The sequence below is a fragment of the Cyanistes caeruleus genome, chromosome 3, assembly GCF_971803275.1.
Source record: "Cyanistes caeruleus chromosome 3, bCyaCae1.hap1.1, whole genome shotgun sequence".
Lineage (NCBI taxonomy): Eukaryota > Metazoa > Chordata > Aves > Passeriformes > Paridae > Cyanistes > Cyanistes caeruleus.
The window spans coordinates 95,564,259-95,588,391 of NC_141703.1; the positions used below are offsets into that span (position 1 = coordinate 95,564,259).

The 24,133-nt window shown below is 44.6% G+C and overlaps 1 protein-coding gene and 1 long non-coding RNA gene across 34 annotated transcripts in view; both read left to right on the forward strand.

Annotated features, from left to right (window-relative positions):
• The first annotated feature begins 212 nt into the window (after window positions 1–212).
• On the forward strand, window positions 213–4,076 carry LOC147654373 (uncharacterized). Its single transcript, XR_015285048.1, has 2 exons — window positions 213–324; window positions 1,669–4,076. It is a non-coding gene; the product is annotated as an uncharacterized LOC147654373 (long non-coding RNA).
• A 9,605-nt stretch (window positions 4,077–13,681) lies between these two features.
• Window positions 13,682–24,133, forward strand: part of ZPLD1 (zona pellucida like domain containing 1) — a 98,607-nt gene continuing 88,155 nt past the window's right edge. For 8 of the 33 annotated variants that reach the window (XR_015285056.1, XR_015285055.1, XR_015285051.1 and 5 more), the window contains exon 1: window positions 13,751–13,967. The gene's annotated coding sequence lies outside the window, so the exon portion shown is untranslated. Of the gene's footprint in view, window positions 13,968–24,133 lie in introns of all 33 variants that reach the window. The other 25 variants (XR_015285052.1, XM_086883169.1, XM_086883199.1 and 22 more) reach the window with 12 other exon arrangements.

A 24,133-nucleotide genomic window follows, 5' to 3' on the forward strand; every position in this document is an offset into this window, starting at 1 on the left:
TCCTTGTTTCCAGAAAATATCCACAGGGCTATTCTCATTTCTTCTGTTAGGAAAGTTTTTGATAAAAAAATAGCCTTTTGTTGTACCCCAGGTTCACTCATCCTTTTGAGCATGTTGCTGAGGGAGACAACTCACATGCTTTAATTCAAAGCTTTTGCTTTATTTTTTTTTTTTTTGAATGACCAAGGCTGCATGCAATGTTATTTTAACAGGCTTTTCCCTGATGTGGATGCCACTGGAAATCTTGCCTACCACCATGTTCCAGCTACCATCTGGAACATCACCAGGGCTCAGAGCGCTGTCACCAGTTGTTGTCCAGCTGTGGTGGGTATGAAACGTGTAAATTTTATGTGTCATGAGTTACAAGTCATTTCACAGCACCATCTGATTGCAAACCTTTCTTGTCTTTTCCCTCTGGAAGGTGGTTGTCCTGGTTGTTGGGATGTATATCAAAGGCCACCTTGTCCAGCATTCCCTGCCTTAATTAATGGAATTAGGACTGGTGTGGGGTGAAACACAGTAGGATTGAACAAGGATAGTAGTTTGCTCTAAATACATTCGTTTTTCTTACAAACCTGAAAAGGTTGAGGGAGCTGGGATCACTAACATTTCCTATTGGATTTGATTCCTTTGATGTACACAGAGTAGGACTAATCTAGCCAAGGATCAGACAAAGTGTCTTTCCCTAGTGGAACAATAACCCCATTAATTAACACCACTGATGCTGAGGTTGTGGGCTCATCTAACCTCCTGTGAGATACCCAGTTCTATGAATAATCTCATTGTGGTTCTTTTCCCCCACCTCATTATCTTTTAACAGAGGATAATGACATAGGTCACAGATACTTTTGTACAGGATTGCCAGTATGCACCATTAAGTTTGTATAGTGGTTGATTTGGTTTTTTAAGATTTGAATAATTCACATCTGTTTTATTTTCCTCATATGAGAGCTCAAGTGGGTATTGGCTGCAGCACAGCAAGAAAAATATTTGGGTATTACTTAGGAAAATGAATGACATTGCAAAACTCCAGAAATTATAGCTAGAATTTAATATTTTCCTTTTTCACGCTTCTGTCCCCTTTTAGAAAGAAACTCTGTGTTCTTTTTGTATTGTGGAGAACTGATGAATGAACTCCTCAGCATAAAACCGCAAATGTTTTCCATGAAGAGGAGTAAAATCAGATGGTTTTAGGGAAAGCAGCTGAAAAAGCCTCTCAGACCAACTTTTTCCTTCCTTCTGATGAGAATCCAGGCCATAAGCCAAAAGCACTGTTTGTTCTCAGGCTAAATATAAGTCCCAAGAGGGAAAGTGCTTTTGGACCTTATAACCACACACTCCTCTTGGGCAGCCTGGAGCATTTCTTCTTGGGGCTGAGGGCAGGAGATGTGCTGCTCTGGGCACTGCATTGCCTCCATCATCGCAGGAGGAGCAGGCATGCTGGAAAGGCTGAGCCATGCCCTGTGCTTTCCTTGTTCCTCTCAGCAGAGAGAAAAGGGCAAATGTATCAAAAAGGATGAATTTATCAATTTAGGATAAACAGGGTGCTGTGGGATGAATCCCACTGGCTTGTAAAGAAAGAGGAAACAGAGGGGAAACGAGGATCTATTATAAATGTGCATTTATTTAATTTGTCCCTACATGTGCTAACTTTGTCCTTTTTCCTAGGGAAACGTGGGAAGGAGTGAGAGAATGCAGCATGAGGTCCTGTCTGGGGATATAATGGCTGGAGCACTTGCTGCTGCCCCTGGCACTTCCTTGGCATCTACCTGGGGAGCTGAGAGAAGAGGATTGATTCAGCTATGGCCACATCTCTTTAGAGAGGGAAAACCAGGCTGGGAAATGGGGATTGAAAGGAGAGCAGGGCTGGCAGAGGGAGCTGCCTGTGGAGCTGAGAAGCTTGAGCCACCACTCCCAGCAGCTCATGTGGGCATCGCTTCCAGTGCCCAACCTTGCCAGCCTTGAAGTCCCTTTTTGTCCCTGCTCTGCAATTAGTGCTCAGCATTGGTGCTGCTTTGGGTCCTGCTCTCCCATCACAACAGCTGCTATTGTGAAGGGACACGACGAAGAAAGAGGCTTGGGTTTGTTGATCAGTGAGAAAATGCCACCAAAAAACAACCAAAGATTTTTCCAACTCAGAGACAATGATAAATTTTATTACCAGGTTCTTTTCTGAATAGAGACAGGGAAGTGTTGGTACATTTATACTGGCATTCTTCAGTGAATTATTTTTATAGGTTTGGTTACCTGTGGTCCAGAAGGATTAACTAATTACATGGTTACAGTGAGAAGAATGTCATATCTTCCTTTGCAAGAACCATGAAAAGAGGATGGCTTCTGAAACTGGAGACATTAATGATGTCTCCTTATAAATACGTTTTTGGGAACAGGGAGAGAGGGAAAAATCACAGAGGGAAAAGGAACATTTGAGTTAAGTGACACTACTGGCTCCAACCCAACTGGCTAGAAATTGGTCATGAGGGAGTTCAGGCTTGGAATTAATAAAATCATTCAAAGATTAAAATTCTGGAGCAGTCTCTCAAGCAGTGGAATGGGGGCAAGGACCTAGATCCTTTCTAAAATGGAATGTACCAAATTATTGAAGTGACTGTGCAGCAGAGGAAAAATTATTCTTCATAATTACCAGGACATGTCCCAAATAACCCTGAAATAGCATGTCCAAAGGGATTGGAAAGGTGATTAGGTCACCATTTACATTTTCCTTATTACTAAAGCCATGTTTGGTAGGAGCCACAGAGGAAGCCCTTTCTTCTCCCCATGACAGATGGGTAGATAGTGGCAGGACATATGGTGAAGTAAGAAACTGTTCAGTGCTCTGATGGAGGGATGGCACACCTCGTTTGTGTCCTCAGGTTTAATCTCTGGATTTAGAGCTGAACAGGAATTTTCCTACAAGCCATATGAGCAGTGATTTCTTCCTGCAGTCAGCCCATGGGGTAAGACATGGTCCAGTTCCAAGGTCAGTGTGGGACCTCACTGTGGTAGCTTCCTTCTCCCATCAGCAGAGAGAAACATGCATTTTGGGGGGTTAATTCATCTGACCTATATTTACTTTGGGCTGAGACAAAGACTGCTCCAAACATGCATATCCCTTCTAGTTGCCCACACTGGGAATTGAGATGGGTAGTTACATGCCAGAGGAATCCTTTTGTCCTGAGGACAGGGTATGGCAAGGAGAAAAAAGGAGTTTTTCTCAGAACAGCTGCTCTGATGAGTTCCCAGGGAAACAAGCATTTGTTTAAGATGTGAGGAATTAAGTTCTTGGAATCATGGGTTTCCTTGGCTATTCAGAACTTTAATCAGCTCTCACCTCATCAGTCCCTCTCTTTGATGGATGTCAGGGAGAGCTTTACCACCAAGCTTTATGGAAGGAGAACTGAGCTCTCACATGAAAGCAGTTTGTTGTGTGTGTGTCTGCATGTGGTTAGCACAGCAAAACAAGACTACAAGGCCTGCAGCTTTTCTGAGATACCCTCATTTACATCAAGATGTGCTACCCAATTACTACAGGGTCCTTTCATGGCACTTTCTTTTTTAGATTGTGGTGGATCTTACACATGTGAGCGTTTGTGTGTGTGTACGTGATGTGCATGTACAAGCCTTTGCTGTGGCATGGGAAGAGGAAATGTATTGTTTGCCTGTTTAAAGAGGAGAGTCTTGTTTTTCTTTTCTCATAGGAAGTAATCATGCACCCCAAGGTGTGTGCTGCCTGGGAATATATGTGAGTGTATTTCTTGTAAGTAGGTATGCTTGAAATGTTTATATTTCACTTTCAAGAAGTAAACTACTCTGAATATATTATCAGCTATACAACACCTGCATGACTGCATTATCATTCGAACTGATGTGGAAACTATTTTTAAAATCGTCTTTGCTTTCTGGTGCAATAACTTTCTTTCTGAGGTGTCTGAGAGATACAAGACGCTGTTTTCACACTGGTGAAGCTGAAAGTAACTGAAGTGGAAACAAGGAGATTATTTATATCTCAATTACAGTACTGAGACAGAATTATGAGTAAAGGCAATCTGGAAGCCTCCAGAGGATATTTCATTGCCTCTTTGTGTTAGCCTCCTTTCTATTCTGGAATAGCAGTAAGCTGTGTTTTGAGGAAGCTGGCAGGAAGTGGCCTCAGCCAACCATTAGGTTAGATGTGAATTTGTGAATCAGAGGCACAGACTGGAATTTTGCTCACTTCTGTTTGGAGACAAGGCAGTAAATGTAGAATGAACTCCTGAATGACACTGTATGGGCCCATATGGCCAGCTGTGGGTGATTGTGCATCTGTCCAGCTGTGTCATTTACCAGAAAGCATTTTTTAATTTTAGTATGTTTCCTCTGTTCTGTGCAAAACAGCATGCTGAGGTAGGAAGGAGTAACCTGCCTTTATTATCTATCAACATCTGTGAATGAACTCTATCCTGAAGCTGCTGAGATGCCAGTTGTTTCTCCAGAGAAATTACTCTCTTGGCTTTGCTAGTTGACAGATCCATCCACAATGTCTGCATGCTTTTCAACTGGATCATTGTAGGTCAGCCTGATGAAGGGTGGGTCAAGGGGAGAAAAGCAAAGTTTTCACCCCAGTTCAACAGGTACATTACAACAAAAGCACAGCCTTGATTTATAGCCACAGTCACCACTGGTTACAACTGTTGTTAGCAGAAGAATTACGTTCAGCCCCTGCAATTTGAAGTTAGAACCAGAACCATTTCTTCACCTGATTTTTGCTTGGAAATAAGGTGGAAAACCATGCATGTCTCCAAGGAGCAGCTCTTTGGGTGAGCATAGCTGACCCATCCCACCTGGAGCACACATCAACAGTTCTCAAACTGTGTGGTTTTCACCTGCCAGGAAGCTTCACTTTCAGCCACCCTGGGCAGCAGTGGCAATGTCACACCTTGCCCAGGCTGTGGATGTTCTTCTGCCTGGGGTGAGCTTCTCATATCAGCTTGCCTTCAAAAACCCCCTCCCTCTTCCTTGAATTAGGATTCAGGATGAGAAAACTTGCCCCTTGCCTCCAGACAGATCTTTTCTAAGAAATTATTCTTTTTGTTATCTCGGTCTGTCTGGCCTTTCTCATAGTTGGTTTGGCCTGTGTTCCACCACGGTCATTCTGACAATAAAATGCAGTTATCAGGTTTAAGTTGCTTTATGCCTTTGCTGGAGTTTTACACTCCCGATCTGGAAGTTAAATCGCAAAGCAAACATTGCAGAGAAGGTTATAATAACACTCTGGGGATTTCAGTTTGACACAGACCTACTTCTGCTGCTCATCACAGGATCATCTAATCTCCCAACGTCCACCTCTAATCACATCAGATGGATTTCACTGTTTTGATTGCTTTTGAAACAACACAGCTGTTGTGTAACAATCTGGGTGTGTGTGAACTGACACTTCTTGAGCACTTGAAGCAGGGAGCAGAAAAAGAGAAGGTATTAAAAACAAGCTTGGTGAAGCCTTCTGTGGTTTAACCAGCAGAGCTGCATGCAGGGAACAATGAGATACATTGTGAATGCTGGAAAGCTCAGGGAAATCATGTTTAGCAAAGTATTGCCACTGTCACTTCATGACCCATTAGCTCCTGTCCCACTGGTTCAAGAGGGCATAAAATCCAAAGGTCTGCTCCCACCTGGGATATTTTTGGGCTGCCAGTCACCCATGTGGTGAGGGTGGGAGCAGGTTTGGCCCATGTGTGGGCTGCTCCTGAGGCCTGGGCTGAGGGCTGCGCCAGGAGACGGGACTGCAGTGTGCCCTCCCCTGCACAGGCTGATTTACCCAAGTCAGCCTCCCTGCCTGGGTGCCCACTGCGATGTGAAGGGCAAATGAGAGAGCAGCCACCCTCTGCTGCCCTCAGAGGGGACTTTGGCACTAATCTGGTCAGGTTGTGACCTGCTGGCTCTCGATTTCACCTAATTCCAACTGCTGTAAAATGTTCAGCCTTCTGTTTTGCTTCCCACTGCTAACAGATGAAGCAAGTTTCTATTTACAGCTGTTTTCATGGACTTGCCAAGGGTTTTCCACCTTTGTGGCAAACACAGACCGACCATGAGTATAAAAGTTATCCTTTTTTCACTGTGGCTTATCACCTTTTTTTGGTAGAGACATTGTGCAATGCACTTTTTGGAGTAAAGCACACATGGGGTGAGGTATTAATCAGCCCATCCTGTTGTCTCTGCTATCTGACAGAATGTTTGATTCTAATTCAAATCCCACTGCCATGGGCAGGAACAACTTCCACTATAGCAGGTTGCTCAAAGCCCCATCCAGCCTGGCTTTGAACACTTCCAGGAATGGGGTATCCACAACCCCTCTGGGCAACCAGTTCTAGTGTCCCACCACCTACACAGAAAATAATTTCATCCTGATATCTAATCGAAATCTACCCTCTTTTGGTTTGAAGCCATTCCCCCTTGTCCTACCATTACATGACCCTGTAAAAATCCCTTTCCAACTCTCTTCTAGGCCCCCTCAGGTACTGAAAGGTTGCATTAAGGTCACTCTGGAGTCCTCTCTTCTTCATGGTAAACAACCCCAGCACTCTCAGCCTTTCAATCCCAGTTCCCTGCCTTTATGTGCCAGGTAAATGGCAATCTAGTTCAGTCAGAAAGATCTGCTTTTACACCCAAATCCAGGTTTACCAGGAATTCATCTGGGGCATGTTGGTAGCAGGGGGTTAGGAGCTGACTCCATGGATTTATGTATTGGCAGGGTGGAGGAGGCATGCTCTGCTCCCAGCTCAGCAGCAGCTGGAGCAGTGTGTCTCCTGCTCTTCTATCAGCCCTGACAGCTGGCCTGCAGCAAACCCTGCATGACATATGCTGAGGTAAGAGAGAAGAAAAGCTTGGATCAAAGCTGTGTTTGAATGTCCTGGTAGGCTTTGATTGTATCTGGTTGTCTGACAAGTCACTTTTACACTCTTTGGGTATGTTTCAGAGGGAAAAGGGAGAGCTGTGCTTTGTCAGAGGCATGTTCAGTGGTAGCCCTGCCAGCGGAGTGAAAGGTGGTGAGATGAGACAATGTGCTTTGTTAAGGAAAACCCACCTGTCCATATGCCACAGACTCCTCGAGGCACCATGCTCCCAGTTACTGAGCCATTGGGGAGGATTGGACCCAGCCTTCCCAAAGCCACATGTGCCCTGTGTCCTGGCATAGCACCTCTGCTGCTGCTCCCACGCTGCTCTGCATGAGCCTTGCCCTCCAAGCCTGTCCCATTTGGGGCTAACATCACCACCTGCTCCCAGAGAGGGTGAACAATGGCCACGTGCTGGCAAGTAGCAGCCCTGGTGCAATTTGGAAACCCTGCTAAGAGCCATGTATAACTTCAGGTACTTCCCCCCTGGCCTTCCAGCTTGCAGGAGTATCACCTCCTAACAGAACAACAGGTGCTTACTTCAGCACCTGGTGGAGACTGAAATGTGTGACCTGGGGCTTTCACAGTGGGGGCAGTGGGTATTTTCCAGATGATGGTATCACTTTTCTTCTTCCTCAGCCTGGCAATGAGGTGGAGGAGCTGTGGGCAGGTACTCGCACGTGCCCTCAGAGATCTGTGTCATTGCCCTGCAGGTTTTGGTGCTTCTGCAAAACTGGGTCATCTCCCAGGTCTGTGCCCAAACTGCAGCTCTGGAAACACCAACATGTGGACTTAGAACAGGCAGGCTGCCTACAGACTCCCAGTTTGGGATAGATTGCTACAGAGTCCACTTCCCCTACGGTCTCCTAAATGGGACCTCCTGTTCCAGTTCAAGGGTCAGAGGGGTTGTTACAGTGGACAGGATCCCTTTGGTTGGTTTGTTGGTTTCTGTGATACTTCCCTATGCAAAGCTGTAGTTTCCCCTTTGTCATGGTTCAGTGGGTAGCATTTACGGTTCAACCAAGAACAAAAAGATGTTATTGCACTCAGGCATAAATAACAAAGAGCTTAACTAGGATATGATCAAGCCTGTGACTCTGAATAATGCAAGCCAGAGTGTCATAGATATAGGTTAGAGCGCTACACAAGGGAAACCAAAGGCTATTAAAGTATCTGACTAAATAAACAGAAGGTCTCAGCCGGAATCTAGATAACATTGCCGAGTCCTAGAGTGTGCCTTTGGTTCCACATCCCTTTTTGCTTTTCTACTTTAGCTGCCAATGTGGTATGACCTAGTTCTGGGGGCAGAGGGAAGGAAGTAAGTCCTGTGCCCCCTCCCTTCACAGAGGTTTAACCACTCTGAGCCACAGATGACTGCTTCCATCTCCCACCGCCTGCAGGGAACAGTGGCAGAAGGCAAGCACTGTGAGGTGCCCTCACCCCAGTGCCCCTCAGTGATTGCTTTTTCCCTAAAACTCTTCTCATCTGTCCTGTGGTAGGTGCATACACATTTTGCAAATCTGTTTCTCCTGGTCACTTCAGGATTTTGTACAATTTGTCCCCTTTGCAAATAATTTTGAATGGCTGTGGGTGTGCAAATATTCTTTTTGTCTCTCAGCTAGTGCCTCTGTGGGCAGCAATTGTGCACAGCACAACACAGCTGCAGTCTTTAAAAAATAAACTGGCTATCTGCAGGTTATGCTGGCACACAGAAAATATCAGTGAGGTCCTCATATACTGCAGGATCATCTGCCTTGCCCTGTTGTAAAGATATCTCCTTGTCTGTGCATGGATGAGTGTCCTGTACCCTGGTGGTGCCTCAGCAAGTTTATGAACACCTCTCATTCACGTGAGTGGCATTCCATCAGGAAACAGGAGCAATACTGGGCAATTAAGAGAATCAGGTCACAATGTGAAATATCATGGTGCCATTAAAAAACGTATAAACAGCTCACAGGCTGTAAATATTTTTCACATTGATTAATTTTAATTTGTGTTTCTGACTCATTATGCAGTGAGACTATGAAAGATAACAAGTCAGTAAGATCAGGATAAGGAAAATGGAAGAATGTGCAAAACTTTCTCATAATGGATCATAGAAACAGGTCTCAGTCTCCTATGAGGTGATTAGCATTGCCACATACAATAAATATAAGAAAGTGGTCTGTGGCATGGCCATACAATTTGGCAAATCCAGGACAAACTCAGGATAGTCACACTGTCTGCATTTGAGGAGGGAAACCAGGAAACAGAAAGGGGGAAATGAGGGCAATAATGATCATTAAACATTAACCCAAAAGTCATTTGGCTTTAGATGACAGTATTGGTATCAAATGTGCAAGATGATTAACTTAGACTTTTGCTTTCACAAATTCTAGGTATGCCTTTAATTTTGAAGGTGGTGGTAGACTGTCAGCATGCTGCTCCACCCACAGTGAAAACCACAGTTCAAATGGCTCTGCAATTTGAAATAAACAGAGATCTGTCTGGATGGCTGGTTGATCCTTACAAAAGTGATCCAGACCTCAATGTGATGATAACGTGACACAGATATTTATAAAATAACTGTTGTTGTGTTTGCCTCTGTAACTCCTTCTTTCTCTGATGTAGCACTTATTAAAATGTCAGAAACTATTTACTACCTGCTGTGAACCTATACAGTGTTTAAAATATTGGCTTAAAATATTGTTTCTTTAAATTCACCAAAACAGGGTGGAGTTATAGTCAGTACAGCAAGGATGAATGATGTTAATTGTGAATTTCTCAGCCTGTGGATCTTAACCCGTGATGTGTAAAGGAAACACTGTATCACAGAGCAACTGCAAGTGGTGTTTATTCATTATGGGGTGAGGGGGTGGGCGCTGGAAAATGTGACTGAGTCATAAAATCCCAAGCTTTCCCAAAATTTGGGTGTGTTCAGAAGCAGAGTTTTGTTCCCTGTGACTGTACATGAGACAACTAATACCATCTCATTTAACTCTGGAGAGACGCCTGAAAAACATCAATATTTTGAATCCAGTTTCTCACGAGGCAAGGTGATAAAATCTTTTCATAAACCCTATCTTACAAGCACAGTCCCTCTCCCTGGGCATTGTGCCTTTTATTAATGAGGCCCAGGGAGGCAATAATTGCCCCACACCTCTCTTAGCCTAGGATTTGCCAGTGTGGGATTTGCCAGGGTGGGTAATTGAGGCTGCTGCTCACTGCTAAAGTTCGCTTCCAGCTTGTGCTGCATAAAACACATCTGCTGCTCTCCCTGAGTGGACAAGTTCTGGCTGGGCACGGTTTTGGACACACCTGAGGAGTCTCACCCCAAATCCAGCTGGCAGTGCTAAGCTGTTCATCCCTGTGGATGGAGAGGGACTGTCAGCACCCAGGGCAGGGCTGTGGGCTGCAGGTGCTGCTGCTCCTGGGCTGCACAGAGAGCTGCTTCCCTGTGTCAGGCCAGGGGCTGGGGGTAGCTGGACCCACTGGGAGGAGGTGTGAGTGCTGGATGCCACCTCCCCTCTGTGCCTGGCCAAGGAGGATGCTCAGTGCTGTTGCCTCACCAAATAAGTCATTACCCCAGAGGAGACTCAGCTAGAGGCTTGGAAAACAGCCTCCCATTTTGGCATGACTTGTGTCTATGCTAGGACTTCTCAGCATTATGGGGAAATGAAATGAACACAAACAACACAAACACTGAACCTTGGCCACTGCCTTCCAAAATAAACAGGGCGTGGGCATAGTGATCCCACTTGGCTTTTTTCTGCATCCTCCAGTCATGTCTGGGGGGGATGAATTAACCCCACTCCTGCTAAGCTGCCCTGCTGACCCTTCCAGGCAGGAGCTGGGTGCGATGCTGCTGGCATTGCTGCTGGTGTCCCTGCCAGCCCCGGGCGCAAGGAAGGGAGGTGTCCCCTGGGGTTGGGTTCCCTTGCTGCCACCTCGCTGTGCCAGGTCCTGCTGGCGCTGAGTGCACCCTGCGGGGCTGAGCTCTTTGTGCTGTCTCTGAAGAGCGGGCAAGCTGCACCCTAAATCCTGCTCTGATCCTGAGAGAGCTGTGTGGGGTTCTCTTCTCCCTCTCTTTTGTGCTACCTGCAGGTGCTGTGTCCCCTGCAAGCCCCATCTCTCCCTTCAGCCCTCCCCTGTGTCACTGGCATAGTTGTTTTGTGATAAGATGGTAGTAACAGGGTCCAGCAATCTTTTCAGGTACAAGTATGTAACTCTCATGGTGCCTTCTTTTTTATTATTTTTTATTATTTTTATTTTTTTTTTAATTTTTTTTTTTTTTTTTGCCAAGGTAGGTTACTATTCTAAACATAATGGGTTTAGGAGCTTCATCGTCTGTTTTTCTAACCTGAGTTATTGTACTTCCACAGGTCCCAATAATGAAAAGTTGCTGATGGCAACATCTCTGTGCATTGACAAGAAAGGTGATTAGGAGCCTAGAAGATTACATACAAAGACAGGGAACCCTCAGTACTCCAAATAACAAAGTTTTACTTTAGGAAAGTGTTTATTGAAGACAGTCTGGAGGGCAAAGTCCTGGGGGAAGAGGTCCATTTTGTCAGGATTGTCATAGAAGACTGGACAAATGACTAGTGAAGGTATTAAGAGTACAAATCTGGCATTATGTATTGATTGATTGAATCTCATTGAATTCTTTTAAAGAAATTAATAAATAAATAATGGAAAGAAATAATAAATACAACAGCTGTTAAATGGACCATGCTGTTCTTCTCTGAGCTGGCTTCCAAGAGAATGGACAAGAAGACCCAAGAGGGAGTTTCTGTTTCTGTGCTTTTCATGGCTGTATCAGTGTCTGAGCTGAACTGAAGAAATCCATGGAAGAAAAACTGGAGTCCTTGTTTTTTTGCCAGACACCTCTCTGGCTGTCTGCTTCTCTGTTCCCAGAACTTCCCTGAATTTAAGGGTTACAGGCCCAGGCTGTGTGAGGGGACATGTGCCAGGAGCCTGGTGTTGAGGAGCTGCTGAGGGGATGAAGACCTGCCCAGCTGGCACACGGGGCAGACACAGATGTCTGGCAGTGGCCAGGGAGCCCTTGTTTTCCACACCACCAGTGAGTCACACTGCTGGGAGCAAAGAAACAGCATGGACAGAGGTCCTGCTTCAGCAAACTGTGTGGCTGAGGTTTTAGAATAGTGAATAGACTGTATATGAGAAGTACTGGAAAATGCTTGTGCATGATGGCTTGTTCCAATTAATATTGGAGCCTTTTAGTATTGGGCAAGCATGAGCAGTCTGTAGCACCAAACCTAAGATCAGAGTGGATTTAGCTGTCCTGTGTTAGGGCTAATGCTTCTATGCATACACTGATTAACACCAGTTTTCATGCTGGCTGACTCATGGCTCCTAAGAAATCATGCTGTAGGAATTTTTTCAGTATTCCTTTACCCATGCCTAGGATGTCCAACCAGTAGCATGGGAGCACATCTGGACTCTCAGTATGATGCTTCTTAGGGTACTTTTCTTGCAGTTGGCCAATTCTTATGGGCTAGAGAAACTAACTCTGTAATGATTTAGGCCTTGGTGTTTGGCAGGATTATTTTACAATGGGAGGGGTGAGGGGCTGCAACAGCTTGTCCTGAGAAGTGGTGGATGCCCCACCCCTGGGAACATTCAAGGACTCTGAACAACCTGTCCAGTGGAAGGTCTCCCTGTTTTTTGCAGGGGGCTTGGATGAGATGACAAGGTGTTTTCCAAATCAAGCTCTTCTGTGATTCTATATCCACTTTCTCATTCATGTTTATGTTTAACTCCGAGCTTTATCAGTGGTGAGTATGAATCCCACGGTGCTTCCATAACCCAGTATTTCTAACACCAACACACACACACACAAATTAGCAGTTGAGCTTCTAAAACTGATCTGAACATACATGTTTTTACAAAGTCAGGTTTCACTTGCCTTTGGTTTTGATTCTTAAAAGATACCTGCTTTGAAGCACTTCTGAGCTCCGGGAATTTAATTTTGTTTTAATGAGAGTCCAGATTGTCTTAATTGCATGATACTTGGCACTGCTAAGAAAAACAGTAGCAATCATAAGACCTTTGATATTTGCCAGAGGTGCACCAGAACCTGTGGGTTATTTTTTATATGTCTTATTCTCCAGCCCATTTTTCAGGTGTGGCTGACTATTACTTCTTTCCAGTTAGTGGACATGAACTTTAGTCATGAGTGACTTTGTTTTCTACATCTGATATGACACACGGTACCTGGAAGTTCTGTTTATTTTTTAAAGATAAAATGAAAAACTGCTTTGTCATAGCTGACTGCCTCAGTATTTTTCAGCATGGTGCTAAGCCACATCAGTTCATTTAATGTGTGTGAGCACGTGTGTTTCACATGTGGGTTCACATCACTGCTAGCAGATTTCTCCTTCCCTACCCACGCTAATTATTCTGTCCATTAGTTCAAAGTCTGAGAGAAGGGGGAAGGCAGAGATGATAATTAATCATGAACTGGACAGCTTGTGCTGTTTGAATTATTATAGTATGTGTCAAGAAACAGGCTAATTTTTGGTCATACTCCATTGGATCTGGATTCAGTGCCCACTGTCAATGGACTTGGCTCTGTTGACTCCAGCAACACAGGATACAGCTTGTGGAGGCTGATCCACCTCCAGCTCAGACAAAATGGCCCCATCTTTATTGCCATGAGATTTTTTTATGCAGGGCTGAGTATTTCCAGGCTCTCTCTCCCAATATTCCAGTGTAATTCCCCTTTGCTGGTAACTCACCAGTACTTCGTTAAAGGAACCAGGGTGAATGATATCGAGTGGCCCATCTGGGAATCACTGGGAGGGAGAGACAGCAGCAGGGCTGAGGAAATTGGAAGAGACTGTGGATAGTTAAATCAATGTGCTGCAAAAGGGAGAATCACCTGTGAAGAAGAATTCACTGGGCTCTGAGATGCCTCCTTTGGGTTATAAAAGGTCTGGAAATGCATTAACATGTTTTTATTTTGTCATCTAGAGGGGTGGAATAGAGACAGAAAGATTTGATGGGACCTACCCGCTATGGTTGTGGTCAAGAGCTTGTATGCTAATTCTCTTACTGGCAAGGAGACCAGGTGGTGACAAAAACCTAACCCAAAAGGTATGATTATTCTTTGTTTCTGTATGTGTTCTCCAGGCTGTAAGTACTTTTTCTTGTGCTGATGCTGTGCAAAATTTTAGTGAGGCTTTATTTATTTTGTCCTGGTTTTTTTTGTGAATCATTTGACTCAGCTGCAGCTTCTTTAATGCCCTTGTTTTTTCTAACTCATCCATGAAGAGGTAAATAATTTATGGCAGTGTGACTTTTAAAGGAATATTTATTAATTAATTCAAGCTGCCTCTATTGTTTGGCTGTACCCATTGAACTGGTAGTAGCTATGGACAGACACAATGGCCTTCCCTGTGCAATTATAGTTTTATTTCCTTCTGAGAAAAACAGCCCAGTTTAATAAGCGTTTGAGCCTGGGCCTTGGTTTTGCTACAAAAGAGGGGTACTCTTAATATGCCTTAGTTAGCACTTGGTGGGAGCCTAGGGAAGACAAAGCATTTTTGTAGCTGTGACTCTGGATAGTGAGCTGAGCTAGTCATCCTGTTAATTATGGACAGTAGCACAAATGGACTGATCCTCAAAACCATATTGATTTTGCAGATTAGGTCCACAGATCTGTAAATAAATCTTCAGGTCTAGACACCAAATACAGGTGCGAAATAACTTTTTGTTTGCTGCTTAGCTGCAGTTACAAAGAAGTTCTGTCCCTCTAAGTGTGAGCAGAATGGAGTTGATTTGGCTTTCCATTACTCCATCTCTTATCAAATGCATGTAGCCCTGGCATGTGGGACTTGCCACACCTAGCTTAAGAGAACATTTTTCAGCATCTGCACTTATGAAGGTGGCTATTCCTTCCCTTTTCCCAAGAGCTCTTCCTCCCTTCTTCAGCGTAATCTCTCCTGCTGCTGTTTGCTTGCCCAAGGCTTTCATTATCCTAGGAATATGATCTCAGCTTGAAATCCAAACCAAGATGTAAACAAGAGAGCAAGTGGCAGAACTGTTAATTTGGGGTTGTTTTTTTTTTTGTTTGTTTGTTTTCTGGAGAAGTAACCTTTGTGTTTAGCATCTTGTTTCAATTGCTGAGCTGTTCCCACGTCTTTGAAGGGTTACCCTGCACTTGTTTGTGGCACGCTGTTCCTAATCACCTCCGATTATTGCTGACACATATTTGGCTCGTTTTATCCGTCTGTGATCTGGAGATGGGAGCAGGAGGAGGAACCGCGGTGCCTTCTTAGCCTGCGATGGCAGCGCAGAGCCCGCACACGGCCCGGCAGGGTGAGACAGCGCTGGGCAAGGAGGGAAGATGCTGTTTGCTAATCCCTGGCTCCTGCTAAAGCCACTGCGGGCAGAAACAGCGCTGCGGCAGAAGAGGCTGTGTGTCTGTCCCTGGCTCCTGCTAAAGCCACTCCGGGCAGAAACAGCGCTGCGGCAGAAGAGGCTGTCTGTCTGTCCCTGTTAAGCCGCGGGGACAGGGCGCCTCATGCCAGCACGGGAAGGGAGCTTGTTCCCCCTTCGCCAGGCTCCTGACAGCGGTGCCAGCATGAGCACGTCTGGGAGACCCCCGAGTCCCTGCTGTTGCTATCCCCCTCCCTCCCCAGCTGTCCTTGGAGGCCAGGCTGGAAGCTGGGTGTGCCACCCCTGGCCGATACTCGAGTGGCCGCGGTGTGCGGGAGCGAGCCCGGGGCACTGAAATGCTCCGTGTTGCAACAGCTCCTGTGTTCTGTGCAGCTTCCAGCTCCTGCCTCCTCCCCTCCCCGCTGACCAACACTGCGGGAATGCGCCGAGACGAAGTCTCTTGGGGTTCTGTTTAAATTTTCACTTTTATTTTGACTTCTTGATTAAAAGAAGCCAAAGAGACGCGCAGTTCTCTGGGCTTCTAAATAAGACAATGCTGGTTTGTCTTCAAAAATTAGCTGTGGATTTTTAGGTCTTCTTAATTACTTCCTAATACTCCAGAGAGAGCTCCCTTCTTAGAGAGCAGGTGCTCAGCTCCAACTTATGTCCTGCTAAGAGAAGCAGCAAAATCATTACCTGCTTCCAAAAGCTTAGCCTAAGAATTTAAAATATGCTGTCCAAGAGAATATGAAGGTTTGAAAGACAACAGTATTGTGGCTCCTAGTGTGGTCTTCTAGGCAGTGCAGAAATGCAAACAGCCCAAGTTGAAGGTCTCCTGAAAAAGCAAGTGCGATTCCTATGCTGTGCTCATGTTTCTGGTGAGACCTTCTGTAATTATTTCAATATTAGCCTGACCAGTTACTAAGCTTTCAGAGTGGGAACGTGAATTGCTGCTGAGGGTTTTCTTTCTGCCTTACAACTGGTTGATCAGTGATTTAAAATCAAGTGAAGGCTGGAATTTCAAAATCTGAAGGACATTTTGCACTTGGCAGTGTTTTCAGCCATTGCTTCTAACTTTTGCATACTTGTCTCCCATAACCTGGAATAATGTTTTCTTGCCTCAGTCAATACCATCATTGAAGTAATGATGCTAAGTTAGTCATGATCCAGTAACTTACAGTGTGGGATGGTTCATCAGCACAGAACTTTGTATGTTTTAGATTGCAAGGTTGGAGCCCACTCACCCACTTTGTTTTTAATTTTTAAAAATAAATAACACAAGTTGGGATGCTTTCTAAAACTAACAAAAATAGAGAAAGAAAATATGATTATTTTCAGGGTTCCAGATCAAGGGGGCAAAGGTCAAAAGCCTGCAATAGATTGAAGTTATTAATTAACATCTACTTACTGGATTTTTCCTAATTTATGACTTCATGTATTATAACTCCTTCAGTAAAACATCATAAACATGCCCAGTGAGTAATCATACAGTATGAATGGACCAAAAAAAATATCTTAGAACATAGCAGCTACAAATTAGTAGAGCCTCTCCTTGACTGGGGCAGATCAGAATTCACTCAACAAAACAGTTCATTGAAAGAATGGCTTCTCAGTAGTTTTAATAAGGTAGAGGAATCCCCCTGGGTGCTGGAGAGGAGTTGGCTCTGCCAGGTGTGCTCCCCATGCCTGGAGCAGGACACAGCTGTAGTGCTGGGGGCTGAAGGAAAGCCCCACAACTGGGCCAGAAATCAGCTGCTTCCTTATGAGGGACACTTTTTGGGTGTCTGTACTGTGTTTTTGTCTGTGCCTGTACTCCAGGTGTGGGTGAGGGCTCTGGTGCCATCGCTGTGCTGAACTGACTGGGGCAGACTTGGGATGACCAAGGAACTGCTGGGAAAGGTGGGAGCCCTCATTGGAGACCTCCAAGAGGCTTGTGATGATGGACATTTGTCTGTGCTTTTATTAAACAAGGCTGTGCAGTTTGAACAGAATATTAAACCTCAAAATGACCTGGAGAGCATCTGCTTCCCCTCTAGTCTGCGGAATTTAATATAATAACCAGGGCATCATGAATGCTTGTATCCCTTCTAGCAGGAGGGGAAATGAAGAGGGAGGCAGGCAAGTCTAAAAGCATGGAGTCAAGAAGGTAAAGACCAAAGAGCTCGATGAGGCTCTCCCTGGAAGCTGGAGAGCTTTGTGCAGGGAGGAACACACAGTCCATCTTATTCTGATTAAGCCATATTTCAATAATAAATGCAATTTCAGTATGAGAGGCTGAAACATGACTGGAAATCAATGTTAATTAGACAGTGGCCATTTTACTTGTAGGAGGTTTGATCTCGTACAGAATCCCCAAGGGATCAGGATCCTGCAGGAGGTGGATCTCCATGTCTGCCTGACTGCTGCTCTGCCTCCCATCATCGTGGCTATTTGCAGTCACTAATAACCTCGTAACTTGCCTGTAAGGCATTGTCTTTGCCTTATGGATTAGAAGCTGAAGTGCTGTACAGACAAATGATTTGCTGGAGGTCATGCAGGAAATCTCTGTGAGCACCAAAACTTGTAAACCTGTATTTCTGAATCATGACTTTAACATCTCTGTACCAGCTTTGGCTTGGTCAAGGCTGTGTTCCTGCGCAGAATGAAAGACCGGAAAAAAACCCAAAAAGCACAAAACACGTCAAACCCCATGCTTGCATTCTTTAGTGGGAAACAGTGCCTGTAACTCAAGCTTTTCTCTTATCCTCTGACCCTTTGTATTTCCCCAGCTGTCAGTTACTCTAAAGAGCTTTTCCTAGTGTGGTTACTTGGTCAATGAGTGGACCTTCAGGGTCACAAAGCCTTTGTGCCTGCTGCCTCTTGGATTTTTCTTTGGTTTTTCTTTTCCTTTTGGTGGTGTTGGAGGGCAGGCAAGGGAGGGACCTCAGAGGCAGGCAGCCAAGGGTGTGAGCAGTGCCAGGTTAAGTAATGGCTGTGCTGACATGGATTCTCGTAACTGCTGCCTATTCCTGCCCTGCCAGGAACAGCCCATTGGGCAGCAAGTTTTGGAGGTCTAATCAGTCCAGACCAATAATCTGTTGACCTGCACAGGGCTGCAGGAGAAACTCTGCACATATGTGTGTGTTTTCTAAGGGAAATTATTAATTAAATGTAATAATATTTAATTATCTTGTTAATAGGTGTCTGGGAGCTACAGGAGTCTGATGAAGCACATGTGAGAGGCTAGGGAGGTTGGTGTGATCATCGTGCAGGGTAGAGGGCACAGGCTGAGCTCAGGGGGATGCAGGGCAGCTGCTCCCAGGAGTGCCTGACCCCAGGGGCAGGATGCTGCTGATCCCTGGTAAGCAGTGCCTTGCTCTGCTCATATCTGCTCAGGAGAGGGTATGATTCCCTCCCACTTTTTTGTCTACCTCCTCTTTTGTTTATTCCAGGTCTGTTGGAGATGGTCCACAGGCATTTTGAAATGCCCAAGCAAATCCTCTGTGTTGGTTCAAGCTTTAAATCCCTCTGAACAGGCTGGACACCACTTTCTGATGTCTATAGGATTGGAAACTATCTTATTTTCAGTAATTGCTTAAAATGGGATGCTAACCTAAATTTTCTTCATTAAGCACAGTCTAGCTCTTTAACTGACTGATGAAGCAAACCCTGATATCTCATTTCTAGATGTTTTCCTGCCCACTTTGAGTTCATTAATTTTTCCATTCACAATGTCAGAGAAGCAGCTCAAAGCCTAGTGCTCTGAAGGTGACTGTTCAAAGGAACAGCTTGATGGACATACTGATGTTTAGATACATTTTGAGGTCTTCCAAAAAAAAAAAAAAAGACATTAGCTTCTGAATGCCAAAATATCATTATGGGAATATTTTGGAGAAAATTAAGTTTGTTTGTGGACTTTTATTTTGAATTATCATATTTGTTGTGATTTGTAGTGGTCTATAGCTGTGACAGAGTTGCAAATTATTTTCCTGACTGGGATTCTTTCACAAGTTTTAGCACTGAACACATCTGTGCACTATTTCATGTTATTCCTTGGTTTTAAGAAATTTGTGTTTTCAGCATTTTGTCCATTAAATGTGGCCACTTCCATCAGGGTGATGTGAAGAGCAGGTGAGCCATTTGTGGAGTGCTATTGACTCGAGTTTTACTGGGGCATGGGCCTCAGCACAGAACCTGAAGTGGGGCTGGAAGGAACCGGGGGGCAGAGGTGGAGGCACTCAGTGAGACCCAGAGCCCCTTCCTCTGCTGGGGCAGACCTCAGCTGCTGTGTCACTGGGGAAGAGAAGGCTTCATCTGAACCTTTTGTGGTGACACAAAGGGGCTTTGCATTGCTTAACTGCCTTACTTGAGACAATCCTTCACCTTGTGGGGGATGTCTCTGACAATACACCATGATTTGAAGCACCTGTTTTGCCTCTGGGGGCTGCATGTGTGGGGATGTTGTTCATTCCTCCATGGTGTGAAGGGGTGTGCAAGCTTGCCAGAATCCAGCCTTCTACAGACACCAAACAAAGCTGCTGTGCAGCACTTGTGCAGAGTATCACAAATCTTAATTTTTTGCAGGCTGATGTGAACCAACTCACATGCATAAACCCAGCAAGAATAGATTGCTGTTTTCCAGAATTTTCATTTAATCAAATAAAAAAAAAATCCCTAAACATCTGCCATAATGAAGATTTTGATATTTCTCAGATAATGTGTAAATACTTGTGACAATAGGAATGAGTTATACTCTATCTCTAAACAGCAGCTGAAATTTGCTCTTGATGTAGTTTGTAGAAGGAGCTCCACTCACTGGTAGAGTAAATTGCTAGGTTGTTATTTGTGATGACTCAATTCTGAACTGAAAAAAAAGTCATTTGGAGCAACCACACCAAAAGAAAATGTGACTACCCTACTGGGAAATTCTGTATTCAATGCAAAATTACTTGCTTCATTATTTATTAAAATCAAAAATATTTGATGGTTTACTAATCTCATGCAGAGAAGCTACTGTACAGATTGGTTTAGAGAAAGTTTAATTATGGATGTAAAGGGAGTAGGACTGGAAGGTCTTTGAAAGAATTTGCTGTTTGTCTCTCTACATGTATGGCTGATATGGCTGATGCACACAGAATGCTTTGGTTTCACTATGACTCAAAAAAAAAAAAAATCCATCTTTGTCCAAGACGTGACCAACAGCAGTTTTGGTGGTTTTTTTTTTTCCTTGACCAAATCAGCAATTCCACTTCCTCTTTTGCTCTCCACAAGGAGCAAATGCCACAGAATCAGAGAATGGTTTGGGTTGAAAGAAGCCATAAAGATCATCTCTTTCCAACCCCCTCTGCTATAGGCAGACACACCTTCTACTAGACAATGTTGCTCAAGGCTTCATCCAGCCTGGCCCTGCACACTTCCAGGCTTGGGGTGTCCATAACTTCTCTGGGCAACCAGTTCCAGGCATCTGTAATTTCTCTGGGCAAATCAGTTCTCAGCACCCTCATAGTAAAGAGTTTTTTTCTAATATCTAATCTGAAACATCATCTTTCAATTTAAAATTGTTACTCTCCATCCTATCACTGCACTACCTGACAAAGAGTCCTTTCCAGTCTTCTCTTTAGGCCCCCCTTTGGGTACCAGAATGTTGCTATAAGGTCTCCCTGGAACATTCTCTTCCCTAAAAGCTAAATAGCCCCAGCCCTCTCCTATGGGAGATGTTCCAGCCCTTGCATCATCTCTGTGACCCTCCTCTGGGTCTGTCTTATGCTGGGGACCCCAGAGCTGGATGCAGCACTACAGGGGAAGGTGGGGGTCTCATGTGAGTGGAATAGAGGGCAGACCCACCTGCTTTGATATGTTGGCTGCAATTTAGATGAAGCCCAGGATGTGGTTGACTTTCTAGGCTGCAAGGCTGCATTGGCAGGTCATGCCTGGTTTGAGATCCACCTGGTGCTGTGCAGATGGCTGTGTGCTGGTGGGGCTCTGCAGGGTTTGCTGTTCCTACAGGCACAAATTACCTCCTCAACAAAAAGTTCACCAGTGCAAATTAAATATTGTAGGCTTATCCATGACCATAACCTTTGGAAAAAGGTCATAGTTCGTGAATTACTGTGTTCTACATCTAATGCAGGACGAGGCCTGCCTACTTACAGGCATGATGGGGCTGTGTGTGCAGAGATGCCTTGGCTGGTCTGCAGGAGTTGGTGCTGGCCCTGGAAGCATGCTGTTTCATCAAAGCACTGCTGGGGGGTTGGTTCTATGCTCTGTATGGCTTTCAGATTCCAGCCAGCCATGAGCCATGTGGATGCCTGGGGCTCTCTTTTGCTCCTTTTGTCTCCTTTGGCTGCTCCAAACCAAGTAGAGAGGGCTGTTTCTAGAAACAACAAATGCTTTGCACCCACATGAAATGATTATACATTATATATTCTCACATCACTTGGACTATTCTACTGCCACTGACTGTGGACAAAGTCCTTCTGGCTGCCTCAGTCTGAGACTGGCCAGTCTGAGACTGAGCAGTTTTCCTGCTGCATGGCTGGTGGGTAGGAGGGTGTACAAGAAAGTGGTGTCCCTATATGATGCTGTGGTAGTATGGCCTCAGGGTATCTTGTTCTTTTTGGGGTCTCCTGCACCAGCAGCTACATGGCCATACCAGGAAGCACAGTCACAAAAATGGTAGAGATCTAAATTACAGAAACAAATTCTATCTGAGCTTGAAATAACTGTGTCATGCTTCAGGGTATCCAAGTCACAATTTGGATCTGATCGGATTTACTGCCAGTCACAAGAATAGATTCTGGCAGGGATAATCAGTACTGCCTCTTGAATGGTGTCAACACATTCATGCCCAAGAGACACATTCCTTGCATTAACACATGACAATCAAAATACTTCAGTGGTGGATGAATGTACTGAGGGGCCTAAATACACAAATCAGTGTGCTTGCTCAACCATGATGACAATATTTTCTGATTTTAGTTTCTGAAGTGAAAACACACCCTTCTCAGTGGCAGATGATCTTGTCAGTCCAGGTTGCTCTAGGCAGAGCAGATGTACTGTGTGTGTGCTTGTGTTATCTAGCACGTGGTGGGGGGGAGAAGCTATGCTGGTACCTTGTGGCCTGGATACACCTAGGAGAGATGGAGCCCTTCTAAATGTGGAGCCTCATGTAGCTGTACTGTTTAAACCTGCCTTGTCCGTGTGTTGTGTGCATGTTGGTCATAAGGAGCTCACTCGAAGGTCAGGATTGGAGACTGCTCTGGGCAAGTATCTCCAGCAGTGCCATGGTGAGCACACCTGGAGAGCTGCACCAGTTTGTCTGGACCCTGTCCTCTCTCCAGGAGTGGCCATGAAGACAGGGACTGTGGTGGAAGGCAGGGCAAGGCAGGTGTCCATGTTACTGCTCCCCTTGTGAGGTGGTGCTCACAGTAACTTCCTGAAAGTCATCCAAGAATTTCTGTCGTGTACTTGTTCAGGGTTTTTACAGTATTATGTGATCGTGTGGTTTTATAGTCTTCTCTGCCTTCACGGGGAACTCCCCATGAGTCAAGGTTTTAAGCAGCAAATAACCTCTATGAAAAATGCAATGCTTTCCCCTTCCCTTCTCTTCACTTTATGTTCCTGACCCTCAGGGCTGGGTTGGCAGTGCCTCAGCTCCTGGCTCTGATGCAGGCTGGTCATGGACTGTGCAGGTGGTTCAGTCAAGCCCACCACTGCAGATGATGCAGTGCCTTCAGGTGGGCTTTGGGACAGGTAAAGAGGAAACCTCTGCTCTTAGATGTTGCTGCTGCTCTGCACTATAGATCTGGGGTCTTGCTGTGCTAAGTGATGCACAAACAAATGTTCCAGCTCCTTCTGCACTGTGTAACAGCTCACTGGAAGCTAAAAGAATTCTGCCATGAACTCAGGTAGTAATCATACATATCTATGTTCTCTGGCTTTGCTAGCAAAAATTTGCCAAGTCACTTAAGGAAGCGAAGTAGTTTCCAGAGACTCTGCAAAGCTGCTTTGGCAGATATTTCATTAGGCATCTTTGCCAGGAAACTGAAGCAATACCATGATATGGTAAGGGACTCTTAACTCTCTTCCAGTGTCAACATAGTGTGAACAAATAGCCAGCTGCCCCAGAGCTGTATGAAAGGATACATATCAAATACATGCTTGTGTGTAAGGCATGACAGATACTTGTCATAACCGTAAGCATATGACAATATGTTGCTATCTGGACCAGAATAATTATTAGAAAAACACTCGACTGCATTCTGAGCATTCTCCATTTCAGTGCTGTTGAAAGCCATATTGTAGCCAAGATATGAATATTTTAAATTATTTAACTTTATGGTTAAGAAAAAGATCTCAGTTGTGAAATGAAATTCTTGTTATTTTTCCCCTGTCTCTTCTTGAAGAGAAGAGTGAGCCCCTTAGTACTGATCAGCATTTTGTCAGGTCAGAAGTTGTATATAGCATTCAGTGCAGAATTGAAATTCCACTTGAAATTCCCTTTTTAAAGGAACAGATTGATAAATTAAAAGAAAAACAGAGGTGCAGAGCTCTATTTTCTTCAACAATTGATGTTAGTAAGTGGGAACAAAAAAATCGCTGGAAGTCTCATGAACTACTTAATTTGCATTTCTGGGATTTTTAGAATAACCTAATATGCATCTTTTAAGGAGTAACTGAATTCAGTTCATGAAAAGAATGCCAGTGTTAGCATTTTTTTGTTTTATGACTTTCAAATTTGCTGTCTGACAGAAGCATATAACTTTTCACATTAAGATAGGCTCTCTGCTCTCCTCTGAATAAAAGGCAGAAGCTGACACTTGTGTATTATGGTATTTATACTGATGTACCTTTTAATGCAAAACTATTTTTTTCCCCCCTACTTAACAGGCAGCTTCCTTTAT